Below are 9,989 nucleotides of genomic sequence, written 5' to 3' on the forward strand. Positions count from 1 at the left end.
TTGCTCCCTCACTGCCTAACATAGCAATATGAACTTATATTTCTGGAAAACTTTAAACAAATGATTTTCCAATGGTATTTTCACGTGGAGGCTCAGGGCAGTCGCGGTGCTTGCAGTGCACGAGCTTTTCTGTATGGCTTTGGAACTGCGGTTTCCCGTGTTACAGGGGAAGGAGCTCCGCGCCTGGTAGCCCAGCTGCATCCCATAGATGGCAGTAAACACACTTTTTAGCACTTTTCCTTCATCTCCATTGGAATCAGACTCCTTCAGGGAAAGAAAATGAATGCAGAGACTGTGGAGTAATAATTAGCAAACAGACTCTAGTCGTTTGAAAAATTGGCAAGAAGCCTTATTAAAGGAGGTAATAATAGTCATATTTTGCACTTCTATTAGGGCCTTTTATCTCTAGGCCTCCAAGAGCCTGTCTGAGTCATGTAAAGGAAAAAAAAAAAAAAACACCCTGAGCTGGGTCAGAAGTCAGGAAACGCTGGCTCTGTTTGACATTCTGTGCAGCTCTCTCATTTCAAAGTGAAGGTAGAGTGTCCCTGTCGAATTTAAATTCAAGGAATTTATGCAGGTTGGAAAAGAAAAGGGAAGCAATGCACTGTCAATAAACATACATTTCTGGGTTAACACAGAAAACATGCTTTTCTTAAAGTTGTTTTCTTGTGGAAATAACAATAGAGCTTTAAGTACTTTCCCTCCTATAAACACATGGATGACATTATTATTCACAGTGCGTTAGACAAATTGAGAAAGCATTTTTATATCCTCTGTCTTGTATCAAGGCGTAATTATCAGCACATCCTGTATTTATTCCTATGAGGCTGGAATGCACACTGCTGCAGATGGATATCAGCCCTGCGAACTCCGTATCATTCATTCTTTATCTCTGGAGGTGGTCATAGCAGAAGAAAACGACTCCTAACACATATACACGGCAAATGCCTTAAATCTACAAGATATGGCTGTCCTCCTTGTCCTGCGTCGAAATGGCATCTTCAATTTCCCACAGAAACTCCAGATCTATTGAAATCTTGAAACATTAAAATTCTCCTTCATTGTTGTCAAGGTTTAGTAACTTGACAACCAGAAGACAGACACCCTGACTAACGTTTGAGGGAACGTAGGCTTGAAAATAAGAGCAGCTTTTCCTAGTGCATGAAAATTCACTTGGGGCTTGATAGGATGAATATTTTATAATAACTGCTCTTTTTTTGGCTGTGTGACTTTTACATTGGATAAGTTAATTAACCTCTCTGAGCATCAGTTTTCTCATTGTCAATTCCTACCTCACAAAAGTTGGTTTAAGGATTAAATAAAATTATGAATGTGAAAGCACTCAGCATAACACATTACTCAGTAAGTCCAGATTTCTCTCTGGTTTCCTCAGAGATTCAGGTAAATTCGTTCAAAGCCCCAAATTCTGAAGCCCCATCCCTTATCCTTACATTTCCTGCAAATTCATAAGTTTATATCCTAGTAATTTCTTCCAATTCTTCTAAATCCAAGAGTCTCAGGTTAATTTAGTGCCCAGCCAGTTATAGGCTCAAGTCCTTAACCATTTCCTGCGCATAAAAAAATCCCAACCTCTCACAAGAATATTGTGAGTTCTGGTAACTTGATTACAGACACAATTGACAAGAGATCGGGTCTTGTCCCTCAGCTTTCCATCATTTTGCGGCGGGCCTCAGACCCCATTGTCTTCTAAAAGTGGAGGCTTACAATGTGCAACTCACCACCCATGCAGCCCTATCCTTGGAAAGTGCAGCCCAGTCTTTCCCCGGCCTGTTCAACCCTTCTTGGATGGAGAGCAGCTTGACCTAAGTGACTGGATTGTTCACCCTCCCTGGAATTTTGGAAAATACACTTGTCTCCCTCTTACTACATTTTGATTATTAATTCACTGAAAGTCAACATTCTCATAAATGATACCATTTCTTTTATTCTATAGAACAATCTATTCTTGTTTATATGTGAACACATTGATAAACACAGAAATAACATTATCTCAGTCGTACTCTAAGAAGCATTTATACATAACAAGCCATTCTTCTAAAAATTACCTAGGGTGGTGGTGGTTAATTTTAATCGGTTTGTACATAAAATTTTTCTGTTCATTGCATTCCTCCTTGTCTGATTTTTCTTTTCTACCCAGAACACAAATTCATCTTTTCTTGGTGGTGCAGGCATTGGTATGTGCAATTGTAATGACGCTCTGCCCTGTGGGGAGTTGACTGGGGTGTACAGGGCTATCTGCCTTTGCACCAGTGACTCCAGATCCTTGTGTGTTTGGAGTTAGTGTCTGGTTGTTGTTATTTTCTACTCTTTTGTTTTCTTGCCATTTTTTGCTGTCATCACTGTGTACTATCTCCAGTAGTAATCCTTCCCCCTGCAGTTTCCATTTGCAGTTTCCAGTCTGCTGATTAACAAAAACGAGGCAAACATGAGGAGCGGTTTTAAAACCAAAACCACTGGCATAGACTATCTCATAGAAACTCTACTATGAGCAAACTGTGTGAACTTGATACACAGACTTCTTGTGTATACTTTTAGCTGCTCAGTAGTCTTTTTGCTGAAACCTCTTGGTTCTTGGCTGTTTTAGATTATTTAAATTCTAGAGAAAAGAATGATCTGAGGGGAGTGATATGTCACTATATTATTTTCCCATTGGTCTCATTTTAAAACTCCAGATTAATGACATTCCAGATTAAGATTCTGTGGGTTTGTCTGAATTCTTCACACCAGGGAGAAATCTGCTCTCACTTGATTGGGTAGAGCCCTGGTCAAACTGGTTGTAAACAAATTCTGAAGGTCACCCTAGGACGTGCCATTCTAAGACTTAGGGAAGGTTACATTTATTGCAAATCTTAAATCAAACGTTTTCTATAAAGGTAAAAATAATCACTTAACAAAAGGGAGTTGTCTGTGTAATCAACAAGGGCTGACAATATTAGGTGCTCAGTTATATTCCCATCTCCACGCTGTCATAGTTCACTCTTAGAAAAAATGACTTCATTTTCCTTTCTTCACTACTTCCTCCTCCTGTCTTTCTTCCCTCTTTCCTTTATTTCCTTTATATACAAATCAGTGATTCTCTTTTTGGTGGGGCAAAGGAGGATAACAAACCAAAATGCTTTACATTTCAGGTGAGACAAACTATTATAAATGCAAATAGCAAGAAATTTTCTCTTTTCTAACTCTGAGAGAAGTTATGCTAATTTTTTAAAAACCTTATTATCTTACATGATTCTCCCAGTATGAATATGTTTCTCCTGAATTGCACATTATTCACACTTGAAAATTAAGACCTCCCTATAGTTCAAGAAATAGTCATAAATCCTCTCTCACAGTGTGAGATTCCAGAAACAAGGACGCCTACAAATGGATGCATCAATGATGATTGTTCCGATTTTCTCCACTGTTGAGCTCAGTTTAGGAGACATAGCCAGACGAGGTGCCCTAAGTCCGTGCCAGGTATGTTTCTTTCCTGAAAAGATCCTTCCTTGCAAGTCATACCTGTGTATGTCAATGCTTCTCTTTCTTTCTTTTTTTTTGAGACTGAGTATCACTGTCACCCAGGCTGCAGTACAGTGGCGCAATCTCAGTTCACTGCAACCTCTGCCTCCCAGGCTCAAGTGATTCTCCTGCCTCAGCCTCCTGAGTAGCTGGGACTCCAGGCATGTGCCACCACACCCAGCTAATTTTTGCATTTTTAGTTGAGACAGGGTTTCGCCACATTGGCCAGGTTGGTCTTAAACTCCAGATCTCAGGTGATCCACCTGTCTTGGCCTCTCAGAGTGCTGGGATTACAGAAGTGAGCCATCGCACCTAGCCTAATGCTTTTCTTTTAAGCATAGTGCCATTGCATAAGTAAAAGCCAACTGCCTAAGTTAAAATTCTTTCCCAAAGCCAGTTATTTAGCCCATCTGTGCCTCAGTTTGTTTATTTCTAAAAAGTAGATAGTAGTGGTGTTTACCCCATAGGATTGTTTTGAAGTTCTTGGAGTTGATACATCTGAAGTTCTTAGAACAAAGCCTGAAACACAGTAGCACTATGTCAGTGTTTATTGTTTTCACACTGAGGCCCTCAGAAACAAGCCAGTATGGCCTGTTGTGTGGACTTGTAAGCACTTGAGTTCCAGAGTCAATCCCATGTGGATCCCGGCACCTACTCTCCCATATCCTGGTGGTGTGACCTTGGACAAATTGCTTAAAAAGCTCCAAGTTTCAGTTTCCCTAACTGGAAAAAGAAGATAATCATAGGATCTTCCTTATAGTGAGGTAGGAGACAGAACTCAACTCTGGAGGTGGGAGACTCTACTCCAGACCAGATTGAAGACGAGCTGAAACAGGGAAGGGGGATGAGCACCGCTCCGTAAGACATGCCCTCCAGTGCCATGTCAGTTTGCCATGGCTATGGCAACGCCTGGAAGTTATCAATGTTTCTATGGCAATGACCAGAAGTATTACCTTTTTTTCTAAAAAATTCTGAACCACTCCCCCCTTACTTTGCATGAAATTAAACGTGAGTATAAATATGACTCTAGAACTTTCCCTGAGCTGCTCCTCTGGGCACACTGCCAGTGGGTAGCCCTGCTCTGAAAGGGACTGTAACCCTGCTGCTGCTACCTCTGCTGCTGCTGTACACTGCTACTTCAGTAACAGTTTCTGTCTAACACCACTGACGTGCTGTTAAATTATTTCCTGAGCAAAGCCAAGGGCAAAGCCCCAGATTTGTGGTTTACCTGCCCTGCATGAATAGGGCTGTTATGAGGATGCATCATAAAGAAGACACAGATGATCAGCACAGAGAAAGCGCTCAATGCATGTTAGCCATGGAGATGTTGAGGAGAGAATGCCATCAACAACATAGCCTTGCGATAGAGAATGTTTTAAAGCAATTTTCATATCTTCCTTTGGGAAATGAGGGAACCAGCTAAATATCATATCTTGGGGCATAGTTTACAAAGTTCTTTCTGTGGTTGGCTGGAAGACAAGGAATAGAACTACTGAAACCACAATAAGACTTGGGGAGCTTCTGCCAAATCTTGGAAGTGGCTGAGTTTGGACACCTCCAGAAGGGAATTCCTGGGCTTTCACCTATATCCCCTGACCTTTAGCAAAGCCCCTAAACCAGGGAGGTAATTAAACAACCCAGGTACGTGCTCAGCCTAGAAAAAAATACGATTCTATTTGATGGAGTTTCCTTCAGTTCTTAAACCCATTTCCCTGAAAGAGGGCAGAGGAGGATAACTGAGATGATTTAGCTAATATTCTGCTTCCCTCTTGGAAAACTCCTACTTTTCTTTCAACACTAAGTTGAAATGGGACACTGGAAGGCCAGTTCTTTATAGCTGTACATGTGTTACAGAGATAGGAGAGATGCGGGAGGGTCCCTGAAATTTGGGGAATAGCCGGGACAGCTATATTTGGACAGCTGGGATTTATATTTGCCACAGATAAGCCACCTGAATTTTGTGTATGCTGTGATTTGAAGCCCTAAGTGCCTAGATGGAACAGATAACATTGAATAGACAGTTATATATTTTATATAAATGTGAAGGTCTATATCAAGCAACGAAACTTTTCGCCAACAGCAAACTACTTAAGCTTATGAATGTTTTTCTCCATGACTGGACTGGGCGCTCCTTGAGAGTGAGATGGTTACTTATCCCTGACTCTTGCCTGGCACAGAAATTGTCCATCAGCTAAGTAGGGACAAAGTTTCTGCTACACCTTGCATTCAAATATTTCTCTGTAGCTGTCACCTGTTCTCCAGGGGTAGCCCTCTTAGCCACATAAATCACATCTACTATTTTTCATGTATTTTTTACATCTGCAGACAATGACCAAACTTATCTTACTTACAACCGACCCTCACTCCCTTCCAAATATCTCTCTATCCTCAGTCTACTGTTTCTCTTGTGCCATAACTTTCATTCCACTTATCTTCTGGGGGTCTCCCTAGAACCCTTTGCAATTCATCAAAACTCCTCTCAAAATGCTGCTCGTGGAACTGAGCTCATTCCCCCCTCATCTGGCCTGCCGCCCTGCTGCCTTCTCGTCTTTGTGTTAATTGAACTCCCCATCATTTACATCGGCCACTTCAGGCTCCTTAACTGCGCCTCCTCCATCATCTCCCCTATCCAGTTTTCGTCAGGCACTAAGTCCTATTGATTGTTTCAACTAAATATTGAACAACTGTACTAGATGTTCAGACAGTATATGGCAAAAGAGTATAAATGAATAAAATTCATAACTTTGTATTCATTCCTAATACTTCTGCCTTGAGTGAGGGTTTTGTTTTGCTTTGCCTTTATTTTTAAAAATTTCAAATGAACAGAGAAGTTGAAAGAAACCGTGATGAACACTCATATACTATTTCCCTAGATTCATCAATTGTTAACATTTTGCCTCAATTACTTCCTCTTTCTCTTTCCTTTCTCTCTCTCCCTAATGCACTCCCTCCCTCTCTCTCTCTCTCTCTCTCTCTCAAAAATGTGTTGCAAACCATTGGAAAGTGATTCTCAGACACTGTGACACATCATCTTTAAATACTGCAGCACTCATCTCCTAAGAACTATAAAATTCTCCATAGAGAGCAAATTATTTCCTACAAATATCTGTAGAGTGAGGGCTTATAAACTGAGGTTTATGGATGGGCTTTAGGGATTCCATGAAACCCATGAAATTACATGCCACATTTTGAACATATGAGCAATTTTCTGTAAGAGGAGGGGAGTCCATAGCCCTGTAGAATCGTAAACCCTCCAAACCAATGCGGGCCCCACTTCTAGGCTCATCCCCTTTAACCCAAGCAGGGTAGCAATATGATCTATTGTGAGATTTCAGCTACCTCAGACTGATTGTAAAATTATTCAGTGGCTTCCTTTTAACTGTATGAGAGAGTTAATGTTTCTTAGCCTGATCCAGAGAAACTTTGTGATGACAACTCCAACTACATTTCCAGTCTTGTCTTCCATAACCCTTCGCCGCCCACCCAAGGTAACTGACCACCTTCCCACCCAGGCCGTGCACTGAGCTTTACCTCACCCCATCCCCATTTCCTACTCCTTTCCCTTTTTGGCAAACTTACTTTCCTTTCAAGACCCCAGTCAGCTGCCACCTCCTCTGGAAAGCCCTTCCCAACCCTCTTCCCAGCTGTTTCTGCTTATAATTTACACATTCTTCCATTATGTTATTTATCAAGTCTTACCTTGCTCATTTGTTTACATGGCTTCTTTCTCCGTGACATTGTGAAGCACTCAATATATGAATAACCAGACACATGATAAAAGGATCGCACAGCCCTTGTGTAACCTTTGGTCCTCCTGCCCACTCGGTTCTATGGCTCTCACTTCCACCTTTACTCCAGGGGGCTCTCCTGGTCTCAAATTCCTGGTTTTCTCTCACCAAAGACTTGTGTCTCCCTTCATGTGATGCTCTCAGCCCCTCTGCTTCTGGTGAGAGATTACCCTGTATGCACATCCTTACTGTCCAAATTCAACCACCTGAATAGACAACCCTATATTCATACATGATAAAGAATCCATAAGATTCAGGGAGTCCCAGAGACACCACGAAATGGACATCTGTCCAGGCACTGGCACACCAGGAAATACATGAAGCTGGGCCAGTTCCAAGGCCTGTGCAGAAAATACTGAACCATATTGCAGGGGTTGCTGCTACTCAGAATAGACTGTGATGCCATGGCAGGCAGAACTATATTAACTGCATTGGGAGAGGTGACAAGTACCCTGGCAATGCTGCTGCACTAGGAGGGGAGCAGAGAGCAAGCGTGTGAAGCCGCATTCTTTGATTTTGCCAGAGTGACTCCATTGTGCCTTGCCAACGCTGGTACTAACATTTCTAATCTAGGAATCAGATCCTGACTTGCAAGATGGCAAGCAGCTGGCCTCTTGGCTGGAGTCCAGGTGTGCAGCACAGGTAGAGACTGCATTGTATCACTCTAACTCATAGTACAGTCAAGTGAGATAGAGTAGTCAGTCGGAGTAGGAGGAGTGGGGCTACTCTGTTGTGGAGTTGGTTTGCTTGCAGGAGGGGGTTACCAAATAGAGGATCTGCAGGAGGGACTGGGATTCAGAGAAGAGGGGTTGGGACCTCCTGCTAAGTCTCCAGTTTTTTAGGGAATATCTCCCCAGAAACCGCCAGGCCTATCCTGGGAAGCTCAAAGGCTGCTAAGCTGTCTGCTAATGTTAAGGCTGGCCTCAGCTGGCAGTGCCCTTCTCCTACTTCCCTAGTGAATTGGTCCCTGTGGGATGTTAGCCCATCTGCTTTCAGAAATGTGCCTGTCCCCAGCTCATATCCCCCCATAGCTGTCTCCCATCTCCCCCAGCTGGAGCGCCTGGGCCACAGTGAGCGATGTTTTTGTACAGATTCAATCCCCTGTGTTCCAATCAGAATGCATTACCAGGCAGGGCGCGTCAGCGCGGCGATTTGGCTTACACAATAAATCTCCTTGCTTTCATGAGTTTAAATCAGACTTTAAAACATCGCCCTTAATGTTCTTTTAATGCAGTTTTCTTCTGAATGAGTTCCCTTTAGGTCCAGTCCTTGTCATTAATACACTCTCTTGGCAAACGAAGGAGGGCTTCTTCGAGGAAAACTCTGCCAGTTTAGGAAACCAGTTGAATTGCCTTGGTGATGCCAGGAGCCTCTTTTGCATTTTACAAGGACACTTGAGAAAACAAAACTCTCTGACTGTAAATTTAATTTTCTCTTGACAGCCTTAGTGTCTCTGCAGCCCCAGAAGTTATCCATTACTTTCTTGTGTAATTAAAAATCAAGGGGGGAAATGTACAGGATTAACAAGTTCTAATTTTCATTGATGAGCTCTAAGAGCTTATCAATAATGGGATCAGAAAAGCTGCTTCGCCTAAGCTCTATTTTTCTAGGGCATCTGATTTTGATGGAGGATCTCACTTGAGGTGGAAAATGCTGGCTTTTCAAGGAGTCCCATTGCTAAGGTTAGGAAGAACGGTCTGGGCAGGCCAAGCAAGTCTCCAGCAGGAATGAGCAGAACAGCAGCCTGGTCTTGCAGCTTCTATAGACTCAGCATTCAGGCTTGGGGAAGCTGATTACAGGGAAAGATTAAAAAGGCTGTCTTTCACACACATGTTCCTTTTCTATGGATGGCTTCTGCAGGAAAGAACTTGCACGAATCTGCTTAGGAGGAAGAAAGATACTTCCAATTAAAAAATATCGGTGGTAATTCCTTTTCAGTTATACGATTGTAGATAATACTTTATCAGGGGATGGGGCATCCATCCTGTTTATTACCCACAGGGATATAGTTGAGCATGGGTTTCTCTGAGAGACACTGAGCTGGTCGATAGCATCTGGGCTGTGTCATTTCAAAAGCTGTGACAAACGGGCTCCCAGCAAACATGACAGGCATGTGACAGGGATGAGCTGTTTAATTAATATGCACAGGTTCCATAAAACTCCCAGACAATCAGGTGCAGAGATTATTCAAGCTAGGACTTTGTTTTGTTTTAAAGATAAGGGCAAGTAAAGTGTAGATACCATGAAATGAGAGCCTTAGCATTTGACCTTGAAGTCCTTCTGTAGTTCAGAGGCCTCAGCTATGTTCAACTGGGGTTGGGCTTGTGAGTTTCAGGCAGAAATTGGGTGGTTTGGTTCCAAGCTTTCTTGCTCAGAGCTGGAAAGTTCAGGATATCTCTGGAGACAAAAAAAAAAAAAAAAAAAAAAATGCACAGGATAACAGAAAAAGCCAGCAGCTGGGGATTCTGTCAAAATGAGACAAACTTGGCTCCTTCCACAAAGAACTTCTTCAACCAAGTCTAGAGAATCACAGAAAGCCACATTGCTGATTTCCAAGAGGGAGGCCATCTTTTCTGGGAGCCTGCTAGCCTTCCAACCAACCATCCTTCCTTCCCACAACAAGAAGAGACCACTGCCACAAAGTCTGGGCACTGAGGAAAGTGTCCCCTATAGGATATAAGA

This window comes from Callithrix jacchus, chromosome 2 (assembly GCF_049354715.1).
Source record: "Callithrix jacchus isolate 240 chromosome 2, calJac240_pri, whole genome shotgun sequence".
Taxonomy (NCBI): domain Eukaryota; kingdom Metazoa; phylum Chordata; class Mammalia; order Primates; family Cebidae; genus Callithrix; species Callithrix jacchus.